At 39.0% G+C, this 18121-nt stretch overlaps 1 protein-coding gene and 1 long non-coding RNA gene across 6 annotated transcripts in view; one reads left to right on the top strand and one right to left on the bottom strand.

The window, feature by feature from the left end:
* Nucleotides 1-18121, top strand: part of DOCK8 (dedicator of cytokinesis 8) — a 223965-nt gene that overhangs the window by 35546 nt on the left and 170298 nt on the right. The gene's annotated exons all lie outside the window — the stretch shown is intronic.
* LOC116663142 lies at nt 1798-12513 on the bottom strand. The gene is made up of 3 exons (XR_004319238.1): nt 11849-12513; nt 7160-7257; nt 1798-1967 (listed from the first exon to the last, which is right to left on the bottom strand). It is a non-coding gene; the product is annotated as an uncharacterized LOC116663142 (long non-coding RNA).

The following is an 18121-nucleotide window of genomic DNA, read 5'->3' as shown; positions in this document are numbered from 1 at the left end:
ACCTGTTAGTTTGTACCTCTTAATCCTCCACCTCCATCTTGCCCCTCCCCCTTCCCTCTCCCCACTGGTAACCACTAGTTCCTTCTCTACATCTGTGAGTCTGTTTCTTTATTATTTCCTAATGGAGGTACTGGGGCTTGAACCCAGGACCTCATGCATGCTAAGCACACACTACCACTGAGCTACACCCTCCACCACCATGGTAATCCTTTCTGTTTTGTTATCTTTACATTTATCTTCATGTGTTTGAAGTACAAAAAAAAATTATAGGAAAGACTATCAATATCAGTTATATTTTGCTGTTTAACAAACCACCTGTTGTGGGTTGAATTGTGTCCCTGCAAAAGATTCCTAAACCCTGGTATTTGTGAACATCATCTTGTTTTGGAAATAAGGTCTTTGCAGTTGTAATCAAGTAAAGATGAGGTCACACTGGATTAAGGTGGACCCTGATTCCAATCACTGGTGTCCTTCTGAGAAGAGCCACAGAGCCACAGAGATGCACAGAGAGGAGGCCAGGTGAAGACAGAGGTAGAGATTGGAGTCATGCCACCATATGCCAAGGAAAACCGAGATCTGCCAGCAACCAACAGAAGCTAGCAGAGGCCGGGAAGGATTCTTCCCTAGAGGCTTCAGAGGGAGAAGGTCATGCTGACACCTTGATTTTTCGACCTCTGACCTCCAGAATAGTGTGAGAATAAAACCAGGCTTATGATAATTTGTTCTGGCAGCCCAAGGAAACTGATAGATTACTCCAAAGTTTAGTCATGTAAAACAACAGCAGTTTAGCATTTCTCGTGGGCAGTTCTGCTGGTCTCGCTGTGGTCATTCATTTGGCTGAAATTCCCTAGTGTCTGGACTGAAGCCGGAGCATCAGAGATGGCCTCAGTCACAAGTCCAGGGCCTTAGGCTGGCTGTCCCTTTGCACATGGTCCGCTTTAGTAGTCTAGCTCTGTATTCCTTACACGGTAGAAGGAACATTCTAAGAGGACGAAGGTGGAAGCTGCAAAGCTCCTTGAGGCTTAGTCTAGAGCTTTTATGCCACATTCCTTTGTCAAAGCAAATCACAAGGCAACCCAGCTTCAAAGGATAGGGAAATGGACTCAATCTCTTGATGGAAAGAGACGCAAAATATTTGACCATTTTAATCTATTACACCCCGAACAAAGAAAGTAATCATATCCCATTTCAAACTTCACATATTTAAGCAGAAGGTCTTGTCATTCTCTGTTCAGATCACAATACCCATTTCACTGGCAGAGAAACTGAGAACAGATTAAATCGACTCATTCAAAGTTACCAATGAGTCATGCTTTATGAAAGACAGCTATGTGTCTGGAAGAGCTAAACACAGTCCTGCCTGGAGGCAGGTGAATACATTTAATAACTTCTTGGGCTTCTCTTAAGTCCCATAATTGCATTGGTGGAGCCCAGACTGCAGAGCTGTCTGGTAGGGAGATGCAGCAGCAATTTGAGGATATTAGGGAAAGAGGTACTTGAAAATTGCTATGTGCCATTCAAAGGGGCAGGATTTGACGCTAAATTAAATGACTAGGAAAAGGGCCTCAAGAGTTACCAAACGGGCTTAGAAATTCAGTGACTGCTCTGGTCCAGTGTAAGTTCTAGGCTGGGAAGAATTACAGTGGGTAGAAGGAAAGAATGGAGCAGGGAGGCAGAGAGATCAACCTGTCAGGAAGGTATGTGCCATGGCTTGTCTTAGAAGGTTCACCCTTGTGTGAGTTAGGATTGCTTTTAGCTGCTTCAAGGAACAGACAACCTCATAAACAATGGCTGAAACAAATTAGATATTTATTTTTCTTGAATAAGGAGAATTCCAGTGGTTGGCAGTCTGGGCTTTGTGTGATCGCCCAAGGTACCATTGGAGACCGGGTTCCTTGCGTCCTTGTGTTCCACCATCCTTAGTGTGTGGCTCTCATCCTTATGGTCAGAAGATGGCTCTTGAAACTCTGCATGTTGAAAGAATATTGAACACAGGGAGAAGGGGAAGGGCAAAAGAGGCCATGTCAGCCAACTTTGCTCTCTTTTAAGGAACTTTCCCAGAAACTCACACAATGATGTTTGCTATATGCCTCACTGATCAGATCTGTGTTACAAGAGAGATTGGAAGGTAGTTTTTATTAGCCCATCACATTGTCACCTCCAACAAAAAGAGGGCTGAGTTAGAAGGAAGGGTATAAAGGCTACTGATAGGCAGGTAATGGTCCCTGCCATTGCTCCGAGCAATTGCTGTGGGTACAAATTAGTGACAGAACTTCCATTGTGGCACCTTCATCCCATGAATACTTGTAACAGATCCAAGTCCATTTAATTCCAGGACCCTTGCCTAATGAGGAGGGCTATCCAGACTTATAGGTCTATTATTGATCAAAGGAAATTAGCTATTGTTACAAATAATCCCAAGATCTTAGTGGATTAATCCAGCAAAATCTAATTGCATATCAGTGTCACAGTCTGATGCAGGTCAGGTGGCTCTCCTCTACGCAGTGACTCAGGGACTTAGGCTGCTTTCACCTTAAGGCTCTGCCGTCTTGTGACTTTCAGATTTTTTCTGGTATCATTCAGCCATTGGCCAGGAAGAGTTAAAGACTGTGCCTCTAATTCTTAAATACCTCAACTCAGAAGTGGTACACATCACTTCCACTCACATTCCATTGGTGAGGACTACTTGCAAGTCCATTGAAGTTCAAGGAGGGCTGGGGAATAGAGTTCTTGTCTGGAAGCCACTTTCTGGCAACAGATTTTCACTGTGAAAGGGAGCATGAATCTTGAGGGGTCAACTAGCCATTTCTGCCACAGGGTCCCAATCACAAAGAAGGAGCCAGGAACAAAATGGCAATAAAATATGTGTAGGCCTGGTTTGCTGTGCCATTTATGGATAGGATAAAAACCAGGTGGTCTAAGTCACAGCAGTATGAGTGTGGAGGCTATAAGGGAAGCAAACACCAAAAGCATATGCTGAAACACCTGAGATTCTAGGAGGAGACAATAAGAGTACAAGGCATAATTATCCTGTAAGGCAGGTGGCTGGTCATAGGAAAAAACAATGTAAAATCAAATTGCACTCAAGGACACCAGAAGTGCCATGTGCAACTGGATACTTTCTAGAAACTCCACAGATTGACAAGGAGCCAAGTTGCTCAGCCTTTTTTTTACCCCGAGAATAGTTTTTAAATATTTTAGGAAAAAACCACAAGATTAAGATGTTTTTAAAGGTTTTGAGTTATTAACTTAGAATTAACATTTTATTTGACAGGAAACGAGATGTTTCTGATGTAAGAGAAAGAAGCATTCTAAAAGGTTCACTCCCACTTGACGAGTAACAATGTCATAGTCCAACCTCCCCTCTGAGACAGGAGACTTTGTTTTTATTTTTTTTTTAATTGAAGTATAGTTGATTTACAATGTTGTGTTAGTTTCTAGTGTACAGCATAGTGATTCAGTTATACATATATATTCCTTTTCATATTCTTTTTCATTATAGGATATTACAAGGTATTGAATATAGTTCCCTGTGCTATGCAGTAGGACCTTACTGTTTGTCTGTTTTATGCATAGTAGTGTGTATCTGCAAATTCCAAACTCCTAATTTATCTGTCCCTCACCCCTGTCAACTTTAATGAGAAGCTGAGTCACTTTTCATGACTGGTTCACTTTGGATCTGTTGAATCCTCTTGTTTCTTTGCCTTTTAATCATTTTAATAATCTGTGAAATCAATCTTCCTTATTCATGCTGACATTTATAGTAATAATAATAATAAGTCACAAGGCTCTTACTGCAATGAGAAAACAGGTTAAACCTTCAAGTTGGAATTTGGGGAGGCAAGCACGTCAGATTCCTTTCCCAACTCTACTGATTCCCAACAGGAGCATCTTTCAAAAGTTCTTTAACTTCTCCAAATCTTAGTTCTCTCTTTCGTAAAACAGAAATATTAAGAATACCAACATCACCCAGTCAAATGAAATAATATCTAGGAAAATGCTACCTGAATCAAAGAGCACTCCATGCATATTAATGAAACATCAGTAAAATAGGAACAGGCGCCATGTTTCTGTGATTCATGGAGTGAATAACATTGGTCATAGACCTAGCACAGGGAGGTCTCACACTTGGTCATAGAGGGTCTCAGAAAAGAAAACTAAAAGTAAATATGGACAAAGTAAACTACACTGGAAATGAGAAATGCAGAAGTATTAAAAACAGTCACAACAACATAAAGTAAAGTTTCAACTCATTTACAAAACCTGTCCCCCTAAAACACACATGCATATGCACTTTTCTCCAAAAAGTAACTTTTATGGAGAATCTTAGCAGTTATGAAAGACAATAGAGAGAATTTGGTAGAGCCACTTAGGTAATGCATGTCATGTGATCACCAGGAATGTTTATATAAGATATAAAAGAAAATGTTGAAACAGTAGAATCTTTGAGGACAAATGATTCATCCTGAACAACAGTACCAATAGTTAGAGACTGGAGACCTAAGATGTTTCCTATCCTTTCATAAAGTGAAATATGGCTTTTTATTACAAAAGCTATATATGTGACTTATAGAAGAAGCAGAAGTGCACATAAGCAAAAAAATTTTAGTGAAAATATTTCTAATTTTTTAACCTAATTACTTTTAATAGCTTGATATATATAGTTTTCAGATGTATGCACCTACATGCATGTCTCCTACAAAGTTGGAAACATGCTTATATGCTGTTTTGTAACCTGCTTTTTTATTTAAAAATATATAATGGAAAACTTTTCACGTCACTAAATATTCTTGCATTACACTTCTAAATGAGTGTATAACATTCCACTGTGAGAACAGACTATCATTTAACTAACTCTCTTCTGAGCTACATTTATTTCCAATTATTTACTAGAAACAGCACTTCACTGAATAAATTTATGCATTCAAATTTACTTACATCTTTAATGATTCCTCAGGATAAATGCTAGAAATTGGATCACAGACTCAAATGTATGTATTGAAAATATATATTTTATAGTATATTTATATTGTTTATTATCATTTATTTATAATATATATGCTATATGTGTGTGTGTGTGTGTGTGTGTGTGTGTGTGTATTTCTGTCTAGTTGTCCTGACAGATTTTGTGTGACGTCTCTAAAATGAAGTTTAACAATATTTGAAAAACATGGCATCCCTGAACTTTGCCTTAATTCTTGGGGAAAGTTACTGAAAGATGGTTTGTGTTCAGATAAGTATAAACTGGTAAGGCCAGTTTTTTATAGGTGACATTAAAAAATCAACCCCAGAAGACTGAATTGAAACCATTATTATGATTGAGTCAGTGAACCTGAAGGTAAATTTGATTTGGACAAATACTGTTAATTCATTAGGTTTCCTTGTGGGCTCAGTCTTTAAAATAAATGCTCTTCTGGATAATCTTGGTCCTACTTGAGGCTATCCTCATAGGAATTACCAGCATGTCCAGCTGTACCCAGGAATCTATAAACTATCCCTTTTAAGGCAGTTAAATGTATATTTTCTTGAAGAGAGTAAAGTTATATTAGACGTGTAAGATCACCTAGAGAAAATTGTTAATTTATTATGCATAGTTCTTTCTTAATGCCAGAGTTATGTACTATTTATGTTTATCTGATATTTAATTTTCTGTTATGTCTCCTTGTTAATTCATTACTAACTCATTCTATAATTCATCCATCCATTTATGTGACATATTTTTCTTGAGCACTTACTGTGTGCCAGGCACTGCTTTAGACTTTGGGGCTATAGAAATATCCTGCCCTCAAAGAACTTAGGTTCTAATGGTGAAAAAAGATAATCAATAAATGCTCAGATAATATATAACACAATGTCAGGTGGTGTTAACTGTTGTTAAGAAAATAACACAAGGTGGGGGCTCATGAAGACACTAAGTCATCTTGGATTGGGTTGTTTGTTTTTTTGTTGTTATTAAGTTGTATGAGCTGTTTATATATTCTGGAAATTAAGCCCTTGTCAGTTGCATCATTTGCAAATAGTTTGTTCCATTGCATAGGTTGTCTTTTTGTTTTGCTTATGGTTTCCTTTGCTGTGCGAAAGCTTGTTAAGTTTGATCATTTGTTTGTTTTTGCTTTTATTTCTATTGCCTGGGTAGACTGTCCTAGGAGAACATTGCTAAGATTTATGTCAAAGAATGTTTTGCTTATGTTTTCTTCTAGGAAGTTCATAGTGTCTTGTCTTATGTTTAAGTCTTTAAGCCATTTTGAGTTTATTTTTGTGTGTGGTATGAGACTGTATTCTAGCTTCACTGATTTACATACAGTTGTCCAGTTTTCCCAACACCATTTGCTGAAGAGACTGTCTTTACTTCATTTATATTCTTGCCTCCTTTTTCAAAGATTAACTGACCATGAGACTGTGGGTTTATTTCTGGGCTCTTTATTCTGTTCCACTGATCCATATGTCTGACCTGAAATATACCACTGGTTTCTCAGTTTTGATTACTGTCACTCTATAATATTGTCTGAAGTCTGGGAGGGTTATTCCTCCAGCTTTGTTTTTTTCTTCAGTATTTCTTTGGCAATTCTAGGTCTTTGTTAAGTCCTGTTGAAACAACCATGAATATTTGAGTCACACCAGGCTTCCCATTTTACCACTTCCTAACTGGCTTTGAGCAAGTTACTTAGCTTCTCTGGGCCTTGATTTCTTTATCTGTTAAATAAAAAGATAATGTACTACTCCATAGGGTTATTATGATAATTAAATGAGACTGTATAGAAATTACTTACTACACAGGTGTTTGATAGGTGTTCTTTCCTTCCTCTTCTCTTTTGGAAAGTGATTTATTATAAATAATTGAATTCTCACTTGCAATTAAGAAATAAGTATATTCTTTATTCCATATTAAAGAAAGGGGTGGGTACATTAAAAAATTGTTTTGTTTTCTGTGCAAAATTAAATAGCAACTGCTCTCCACAGAGAAGGGCAGCCTGAGTCTTCACATCAAGTAGTCCTAGTGATTCAGGTTTTCTTTTGTCTGAACTTAGCTGTCTTGGGTTGCTACACACATCCAGCAGGGCCTTAGAAGAATCATACATTTCATCTCTCTGGGCCTCAGTTTCTTCAAGATAGAGTTATAATAGATGATTTCTAAAATCCCTTTCAGAGGTAACATTACCTTGTCTGTCCTTTTATAAATTCTTCTCCACTCGAGCCACTCGAAAGGATGACTGCCAGGTCCCAGACTGTCCTTGAGAAGAAACTTGGGATCCAAGCCTATAAAAAATGATAGCAACTCAATGATGACTTTTTTTTTTCTAAATTCTGTTTTAGTGAGAAGAAGTAGAAAGATCAACAGTTTAATTTGTCTTCAGTTGACAGGGAAGATGGTCAATGAGAAACTGAGAAACCAGTGGTATATTTTGGGTCAGAAGGAAAGAGATAGACACAGTGTGATCACTGACCATTATTTTTAAAAAATTAATTCTTGCATTTTTTTCTAGCACTTACCACATCCTTCACATGTGTTACCTTGTATAATTCTCATAACAGCCTAAAAGATTAAAAGGTGTTCTTATCTCAAAGATGTGGATTTGGAAATAGGCTGGGTGAGGTTGTTCAGTTTACCCAGGGATGTGAGTGATAAAGCTGTGGTGGAAACGTAGGTCTAGCTGAAACCAAATCCATTTTCTTAACCACTTCTTGTTACTGCCAACCATTACTGCCAGCAAGCCAACTTGCTTACTAAAATAAGTTTTCATCATGGCCTTGCCATGGAATTTGTCAAGATTGTTTTCTCCATATGCTGTAATATGTTTAGTTTTGCCTCAGAGAGGTTAGGGGATTAATTTCCAAGAGAGGTGGGACTGTGTCCACTCTAAATACAACTCGAGGTAGCCTTACAGCATCTAACAATCCTGTGGTGGTGTCTCTTCATCACAGCTTGAATATGATTTTATGGATTTTTTTTCATCTTTCCATTAGAGTGGGCCAAAGCAGACTTGATTTTTCTCTGAAATTAGCCATCTTACAAAGATGCATTTTCAAACTGAAAATTCTTTTTCTTTTGCCTCCACCACATTATCAAAACTAGAAACAATCCGCGAATCGCACTGCCCATCCTTAAGGGGCTGAATCAGTGAAATAATGGATGAGACTTGATTTTCAGATGGAGGAGAGAATGTCTGGGATATGGGGAGGAGACCTCTCAGTGTCTTGGTGTAATAAATACATTTCCACTCACATCTGGCTCCTTCAAACCAGTGCCCATTCCCCTCCCTGAGTGCTGCTGCTGTTTTGAACCGCACTGTACACTCACGGATGGAGAGTCCACTGTTGCGTTCATTTTCTGGGAAGACGTCACAGTGTGGAGAAAGAGACGCTAGCTACCCTGCTGATCAGACTTGGGTTCTAGTCTCTACTACCAGTGAAATTTGAGTTTCAGATACAAGAAGAAAGATCTGATTGATCCCCTAACGGTTCAATATTCACTGGTTGACACATGCATTGTTTAATGTCAAGCTTCCCAGGGTGCCCCAATTTGGACAACTGCTGTGTTCCCAGCTGCAGAGCTATGTTTTCCCTTCTTCCCTACCCTTCTGCACCCTTCCCCCTGAGGCCTCAAGTGGCTCCAGATGAAATGGGTTGTGTGCAGGTTAGAAGCAGACAGATACGGAGTTATTTCATATATCTCATTGCCCATATCTAGGTGACTCTGATGCCAAATGTGTTTTCCATCCTACCCCCTGAAAGAGAATGTCAGTGAAAGGGACCCCTTGGTCCACAGTCCCCCTTTCTTTCCATAAGTCCATCATCCATCCTCAAAGACAATCTGTGGTACATACTACTCCAAAATTTTGTTAACTTGGTCTTTAATATTAGCTTTCAGTGTTTTTTTTACCACCATCCATAGAAGGAAACACACTGTACATTACAATCCTCCCATTTCATACACACAGAAATCTCTTTTCTCCTCCTTCATAGAATTTATCACATTTGTGTGATTGTGTATTTAATGCCCCCACTGCTGCCCCACCAGCTCCTAGTCTATGGGAGGCTTCAAGAGGATAGGTTTTCTCACCTTCCAATTTGTAGAGCTTAGCACAACACCAAGCATATAGTAGATGTTTAATAAATATTCATTAAAGAATCAATAAGCTAATTAATGTGGCCGGCCTTCCCCAGGTCTTCAGGGTTCTGCCCTAGAATTTTATCACTCTTCTCAACTCTAATGGTTGCTCCCAGCTGTGAAGGTTGGAAGCTCAAAATTATTTGAGGTACTTCCCACCATAGCCCGAGAAGGCCCCAGTGGTGTTTTTCTCCTTGTCCATCTGTGGTCGATCGTGACAGATTGGCCAATGGATTTTGAAGATAGCCGGCTGCTGCCTCTCCAAGTTCTTGAGGGCAGGTGTCTCCTCCAAAGGAGCTGATGGAAGGGCTCTCCAGGGGCAGGGCAGACCCCTGGAAGTCACAGGACACCTGGGTGTTCCCATTGCTGGTCATATGTTTTGCCCATATCAGGCAAGTTTGTCATTCTAGGTCATCCACCTTCTGAGGCTGCTTTGCTGGTTCCCGATTTCAGGTCCCAGGCTCCTAAAGCCTCACTCAGCCTACTGTGTACAGGGCAGTAGGCCATCTTCAGCTAATAGCATGGGTAATTTAGCCTTTCAGGATATTTGCTGTTTTTTAATAGGTGGCTTTCAAAGAATTCATAATACATCTCTAAATGAAATCATTAGGCATCTTGAAAAAAGGTATAGAAGTGAAGAGTTCTTTCCACAGAACCCCGGTGAGGTTCCTCCTCCCTACCGTGGGCTGGCTCCATTTGTGGTACTGCTGTGTCGAAAGGAAGACACTGATACCTTGAAGTACCTACTCTGTGCAAAGTGTCAGGCATTTTCCCAAATGCCTCTTATCCTCACACAGTTCCACGTCATTGGTAGAGTAGAAATGCCATCTAAGATCCGTTGGATAGCACCAAGATGTAGATGCTAAAACTTTAAACTCACTAGACCAAGTGATATGGAACTTTGAAGTAATTTTTAGACAATTTAGGCAAGCAAAAAAAAAAAAAAAAAAACTAAAAAGTGCACCCCAAAACTGTTGTGTGTGTGCATGTTTTACCTGTTTTTTAATCGGACAGAGGCAGAAGAGACATAGGAAATGGACTGTAGGAATAGTTAAGGGAATACTTCCTATGGTGGACGGAAGGACAAATACATGTTTGAAACCTTTAGAATATACCTATAAAGTGATTTCATTTTTCTATGTGATCTTCCTATTGAATCCAGATTGTGGGCATATAATTCAGAGGTAATTTACCAGATTTAAAATAAGACTTTCAACAAGTCCAAGAAAATTAGATAAATTAGATGGTGATGCTGTAGAAAAAATGAGATTTACCAGCATTTCTTGTCTTTGAGTATTCAATTTAGAATTTCTTAATTAGCATTGAAAATTATGTGTGAATACTGAGTATTTCAAAAGTTTTAAATGACCGGCTAATGTTATTACCAAATGCAGAGTCACTCTCTGAAGAAGCAGAACTGACTCTGGAAAATGGGGAGTTTCCAGAAATAACCTTATGGATGGGCATTTGTGGCCTGATACTGCTACTTCATTCTAGAGGACAGAGTGAGGTGAGGGCAAAACTGAATGAAGACTCAGGGAAGGAGGACTACCTCCACTATAAGTAGCAGTGAGGTCATACCCTCTCAAGTTGGACACTGTGCTCCATCTTCTCATTCCTCTCTTTGTACCTGGTTGTGTTCGCCACTGTTGTTGCTGTAAACACTTCCCCTAGCGGGGGCTTCACAGGATGAGGTGAACGTGAAGGCGAAGGCAAAGGACTGCTGGGAAGTTGCCTTCGATCTGGGGTCAGTGCCAGGAAATGCAAGCTTTCATGTCCAGATGTAGCCCTATGGCATGGCATGTGAAGAACTGCCTTCACATCTCAAATTTGCCACACTGAGTTTCAGTCTCTACCAATAGCCTCTTTAAAGCAATACAGAGGCAAGTCACCATCCAAGGCTTAGCCTGCCTCTGACTGCTGACAAATTCTTCATGAAAGTAAATGAAAAAAGAACAGTCAGTGATGTTTTATATACTGCCAGCACCAATGTGACAGCCTCAATAAATTTCCCTTCAGAAACTTAATATATAATATCAAACCTTTCTCCTCTGTTCCTGGTTAGTTAGAGTGTATCACATTTCAAAAGATATACTATGACTTTTGGTTATAGCATCGAAATAATTCATAACACCCTGAAAGCTCTATAAAGTTGCCATTGGCCAAAGGCCCTCTCCCTTATTTTACAGCATGGGCTTCTTAAGGAGGAGCCATGTCTTGTGACATCTGAACTTCTTGATTTTATTCCACAGGCTAAGGATCTTTTAAGTTGTCATTATGTCCTGACACAAACATCAACCAAATCTTTAGGAGCATGTGCGGTTCAAGATGAGAGGGCAAGAGAGGGCTGGGTTGTTTATTGTTAAACTGGCAGGAAATAGCTAAGGCTCATGTGCTCCTGCTTTCAGTTGGGCAAAAGAGGATAAATTAATTGCTTTATAGAAATTCCTTTCTGCATTCTTTAGGGAAGAATTTTCCATATGGGCCAAATGATCAAACTGGGCAATTTTGAGCTCAGCAACTTTGACACTGTCCCTTGAAGGAATGAAACAAACAACTGATTTCCTTTGAAAGAAGACCATTTATAATAATCTGTCTGCTCTGCAGAAAATACAGTAGGCTGATCACGACAAGGCCGTCTAATACCACATGATACTGGGGTTTTCACTGCTGGGATTCTCTTTTTTTTTCCCCTTCAATTTAATGCTTCCCCATGTTTTGGGAATAAGATTTACTTACGTGGAGCAGCTGCTGATCCTTTTCTCCTCAATCCCAAATTTATTCAAGTACTATACTGAGAATTAACAACATCTAAGGGACTTAAGGAGAGGAAAACAAATTAAAAAAAAAAACACTAAGGACAATTGGTTAGGAAGGTTGATCATGTGTATAATCCCAGGGAGGGGCTTCTTGAAGGAGGGAGAAGGTCAACACTGTGTGATGCAACTGAAGGTCGAGTTAGAACAGGACTGGAAAGAGATCACTGGCTGCCCAGTGTATCAGGGATGGCTTCTGCACAGGATGAGAGTGGGAGCCTGAGAACACTGGATTAGGGATGGCAGGGCATGGAGGAAGTGGAGGCTGGGTGGTCAGGGGAAGGGGAGAGATGAGGAGCTTGAGAATGAAGGGGAAGGCTTTCTTTTCTGATGAGACCAAGTTGAGCAGATTTATAGGAAGAAGTGAGGAGGCAGAGGATGGACAGTGCTGGTCAGGATTGTATATGAAACATTTGATGAGGAAAGATCTTGAATAAAAACTTGAATGAAATTTCTGTTTCAGACACCTCTTCTGCCTTTTTCATCCCACAGCCCAGAAAAATATTTGGTGCATTAACAGATTTTGGGTTTCAGAGGGCTTCGGTTTTATTGTGCTTGAGATTTGTTCCCTGGTGAAACATGAAGAGATAAAACTGTACACAAAAAAAGAGAATCATAGTTGATGAAAAATCAGCCTTCAGTAATTGCTTTTAAATCTTTTACCCATTGCTAGTATGGGTGTCTGAATTACATTTGGAACATATTCCAAGACTACTTACCCGTGGAAGGATTAATGATATTGGAGCTGGGTTCAAAGTCTCAGCAACAAGCCAAAACCTGTTCTTTTCAGTAGTCAGGGTAAAGTTTAATATCCCTTCTTCAGAAGCCTTTCGCATGTTAGGCTTTCCATTACTAAGCTGCTGGAAAAGGAAAATGCCAGAAGTTTAGCTCTTATAGCAGCTATCTTATGCAAGTTACTTAACTTTTGTTAGCCTAGGTTTCATATTTGTAAAGTGAAGGTAATACCTACCTCATAGGGTTGTTGTGAGGATTAAATGGGCTAATTAAAACAGTTGCTGTCAGACAGTAAGCACTCAGTTAAGTGTGAGCTAGCCTTATAATTGTAGTAATAGTAGTTATAGTAGTAGGCTTCTCCAGGTTATATGGATTATGGATATTCAATTACCTCTGGTAATGGTGAATTACCAGGTTGTCTCTGTTAATGGGGGATTATTTTAAGGATTCAACACAAAGTAAGGAGAACAGGAAACTACTTAGCCAGCACATTAGGTCTGCTGATGCAAGAGAGGTTTTTTTTTCCCTTGCCAATACTTACAAATTACAGATTTCGTATGAAAACCCAGGTTTCCAGTAATAATAGGCATGTACTCCTACATGGCAGTGATGGCCTGGAGCTAAGTAATCCCTCACTTCTCCAGATGGATCTGTAATCTCAGGTTTGCCAAGGTTAGTATCAATGTCTACTATTAGGTATGGGCCTAGGGCCTCCATGTAAGGCTGTTCAGGTTTCTCACTGCACAAAACACCCAGCTATGAAGCCAAATAGAGACTGAATTCCTACAACCTGCCAATGGCATTTCTTACAGCCTGACAGATTTAGGACTCAGGGTGTTCCTCTTTTCTCTACCTGTTCCTCCTTCCTCCTCTGCTAACACTGTTGACATCTTTCCATTTCATGGCTTCTGCTCACTTGTAGCTTCTACTGCTTTACAGATTCTGCTTACTGCCTCCTCTCTGTGTGTCTTTACCAGGTTTAGCAAGGTCAACCAATTTGCTCAAGATCACGTAGGTAGGTGATGAAACAGGATTTGAACAAAGATTATCACTCCTTGGAAAATGATTACTGGATATAAGTTAGCATGAGGATATTGAAGGTAAATTTCTTATTAGATTTTTTTTTAAATTTCTATGTAGATTTCCTTGCCCAAATTAGGACAAGTTTTATTGTTAACGTCTACTCCTAGCCAACCTGCATTTAAACCAACTTGTTATTTCCTAATCTAAGGAAAACTAGAAAATGGGCAAAATTGGTCCTAGGGTGTCCCAAGGCATAGTGTTCTTTGTTCTGTCCTTCAGAGACTAGCCTTGAAAACCTGATTTTACCTTCTTTACTCTCCATCTGTCCTGGAAAAAGGCTGGACCCCCATTCCCACCATTGCTTTTGGGGACTTGTTATCTTCCTCAGTCACCTAGTTCCCCATGGCATGGTCAGGGCTCCATTTCCTCAGTGTTCCTGTGTGAAAGTAGTGGAAAGAGATTAAGCTGATAAAGTGAGTGACCTGACATCACAGTATTATATATTATTCTCTCAAGTGACTAATCAATTCAACCCAATGAAACACTTCCTAGAATGCTTTAGAGTGGTAGAAATTACAAACATAGCCAATTACAGTTGGTCAGGGATTTTTGCCCCCTCTAAATTATAACACACAGGTTTCTGCCCATTGTGCCTGCTTAAAGCAACGTTCTTTAGAAGAAAAATACCACAGTCTGCTTTCTAGAGCATTGAGAAAACAGAGTTCTTGTTCCGGCTTTGCCACTTGCAAGGCTTGTTAGCTTGAGGCCATCCGTGGCTTAACCTGTTTGTTGACTTGTCCCTTAACCTCCCTAAATGTTGTTGACTTGTCTTGCGTACATCATAGGCAATGAGTCTCTGGACAGGGAAGGTGAGCCTTCATAAGGCTCTAAAAGTTGTGCAAAAATAAGATACTAGCAAAGCTGAAGACATGTTCAGCTGCTTTCTTGCAGGAACACTTTGCCCTTGACCAAAAGTGATGCCACAGAATAGGCTGTATGAATTCAGCTTCGTTCCTACCACGTGGCCACTCTGCTATGTGAGATGGCTTCATGTCAGAAATTTGTTGTAGATTTTTTTGTTTCTAAAATCTCACTCATGTTCATTGCTGTGTATTAACTTCACCCTAGTGTGTTTTGTGCACAGACGTCTGGTACAAAGGTATTTGAACACTTTCAGGAATTATAACTATACACTCGAGCTTTAAGCAAAGAGGGTGGGTGCGGCCAAGATTTTGAGATGTGTTCAAATGCAAGAGGCTTTAAAAATACAAAGTGTTCTAGAACTGTAGGAAGTTAAGGCTAAGAATTATTCCCTTGTTGAAGGTCAAAAGTAAAGCTATTTTCTGGAAAGTGCTTTTCCTTGTGTGTTTAATAGTTGAGAATTGCATAGGAGAGCAGTTCAATAGGAACCATGATATAAACAGTAAGATACTTCTTAATGTAATAGCCAGACCCAGAGCAGAATTTGCAAACCCTTGGTAGGCAGACGGGTGGCTGAAGAAGAATTTGGTTGGCAAGATCTCACTGAGAGATGCACTTCCATTCCATGATTTGGTATGGATTAAAATTTCTGAACAAGACCATGCTTCTAAACATTCATGGTCTCTGCAAAAAATATGAGACCAGAAAATGAAAAATCTCCAACTCTTATTATTTGGTTATTGGCCAGTATTCTGGCTTAGCTGAGTGCATGCCTTCTGAAGCAAACCCTAAATTATTCAGCATTTGCAGTGTAGTCCATCCTACTTACATGAGCCATATTACTTTTCTATAATTTTTTCCCTGCAAAAAAAAATCCTCCCTTTCCATCTTTCCTCCTTTCTCTTTTTTAAATTTTGTAATCTGAAGTAACCTGAACCAGTTTAGAGGTGAGGAGGAAAATATTTACTTAGGTTATCCTGGGAACCTTGACCTTACTGCCTTAGGGATAAATCATTCCCCTCCTGAGGGAAGTGGGAAATTACAAACTGGGTCACAGACACACATTCTTCTCCTAGTTCCATCTGAGTGAGCACCAAGTATGTATTGTTACCTAAGATTTCAAGGTTGGTTTAATAATGAGCTAGGTTTCTTGGTCAGGTTTCCCATTGGCTTTGAGTTCATAAGGCAGTCATTGCCTGTCCTCAAAGTGTGCTTAGGTGGATGGCACCTGAACCCCTGAGGCTGTTGAAAGTGCAGGTTCTGGCCATGCTCAGACCCATGAATCAGACTCTCTGGAGGTGGGGCCCAGACATCTGCATGGTTGACCAGCTTCCTAGCTGATTCTTAGGTACACATAAGTTTGAGGCTCTGCTGGAAGGAAAAGGCTTCCAGGACAGAGACAGCAGAGGAGGTGTTCAAAGTTGGGTCAAATTAGTCTTATTGTTATTGTATTAACTTGAATATCAGGAGCTTTCATATTAAAGTTTTCTAAAAAAGAAAAAAAATCAATACATAAAAGAAAAGATTGTCATATATGCACCCATTATAAGTATTTTGCATAATTTTCTAGAGGTCTAAACAGAATGTCTTTAGGTCATCCTTATAATTATTTTGAGACTCTTTCAACTGTTTTGATTTTAAGATGAGTAATAAGAAAGAATCATTAATTAATGGAGAAAGAAAGAAATTTCTTTACATGCAAACCTTACTTTTGACATTTGTCTCTTTTTTTAAACATTTTTTATTGAGTTATAGTCATTGTACAATGTTGTGTCAAATTCCAGTGTAGAGCACAATTTTCAGTTATACATGAACATACACATATATTCATTGTCACATTTTTTTTTCACTGTGAGCCACCACAAGATCTTGTATGTATTTCCCTGTGCTATACAGTATAATCTTGTTTATCTATTCTACGTATGCCTGTCAGTATCTACAAGTTTTGAACTCCCAGTCTATCACTTCCCACCCTCCTCCCCCTTGACAGCCATAAGTTTGTATTCTATGTCTATGAGTCTGTTTCTATTTTGTATTTATTTATTTATTTATTTTAGATTCCACAGATGAGCGATCTCATATGGTATTTTTCTTTCTCTTTCTGGCTTACTTCACTTAGAATGACATTCTCCAGGGACATCCATGTTGCTGCATATGGAGTTATGTTGTCATTTTTTTTATGGCTGAATAGTATTATATAAATATATAAATATAAATATACCACATCTTCTTTATCCAGTCATCTGTTGATGGAGATTTAGGCTGTTTCCACGTCTTGGCTATTGTGAATAGTGCTGCTATGAACATTGGGGTGCAAGTGTCTTTTTTTTTTAACATTTTTTATTGATTTATAATCATTTGCAAGTGTCTTTTTGAAGTATGGTTCCTTCTGGATATTGCCCAGGAGCAGGATTATTGGGTCATATGGTAAGTCTGTTCCTTGTCTTTTGAGGAATCTCCATACTGTTTTCCACAGTGGCTGCACCAAACTGCATTCCCACCAGCAGTGTAGGAGGGTTCCCTTTTCTCCACAGCCTCTCCAGCATTTGTCATTTGTGGACTTTTGAATGATGGCCGTTCTGACTGGTGTGAGATGATACTTCATTGTAGTTTTGATTTGCATTTCTCTGATAATTAGTGATACTGAGCATTTTTTCATGTGCCTATTGGTCATTTGTATTTCTTCCTTGGAGAATTGCTTGTTTAGGTCTTCTGCCCATTTTTGGATTGGGTTGTTTGGTTTTTTTCTTATTAAGTGATATGAGCTGCTTATATATTCTGGAGATCAAGCCTTTGTCGATTTCATCATTTGCAAAAATTTTCTCCTATTCTGTGGGTTGTCGTTTTGTTTTACTTACGGTTTCCTTTGCTGTGCAGAAGCTTGTAAGTTTAATTAGGTCCTATTTGTTTATTCTTCTTTTATTTCTATTGCTTGGGTAGACTGCCCTAGGAAAACATTTCTGAGATGTAAGTCAGATAATGTTTTGCCTATATTTTCTTCTAGGAGGTTTATTGTATATTGTCTTATGTTGACATTTGTCTTTTTAAAAAGTTCATATAACTTTACCATTCATGTCCTCTAGTTTCTTCTTATCTCTCAGTATTAAGAATATACTCATAAGTATAAACTTTGCTATACTTTTAAATGATAAGTATAGTATCATTATTCTAATATTGCACATGGGGGAAATTACCACAAAAGAAACCTCTTCTCTTCTCTGCTCCCAAATTAGATGAGCTAGTGTTTTTAGCCTGTATTCTTGACTTAGAATACATTCCTGGTCTTTCCTTAACTCAGGCTTCTCAATTTTGCCAAAACAAATACTCTAATAACTGTCATCTTGAATAACTGTTTAGTGCACAGAATGTGCTCGCACTTATTAGGAAGTAATTTAAGGGACTTTTTCCTCTGCTTCTATCACACTAACATGCCCAGCACTTCAGAAAGAGATAAGTAAAGGAATTTATTTTCATAAGTAGATAGAAATTTTGTTAAGGATACAGCCTCAGGATTTTT

This window comes from Camelus ferus, chromosome 4 (genome assembly GCF_009834535.1).
Source record: "Camelus ferus isolate YT-003-E chromosome 4, BCGSAC_Cfer_1.0, whole genome shotgun sequence".
NCBI classification, from domain to species: Eukaryota; Metazoa; Chordata; class Mammalia; order Artiodactyla; family Camelidae; genus Camelus; species Camelus ferus.
Note: the sequence above shows the minus strand (reverse complement) of the source record. Positions and strands in the feature narration are given on the sequence as shown.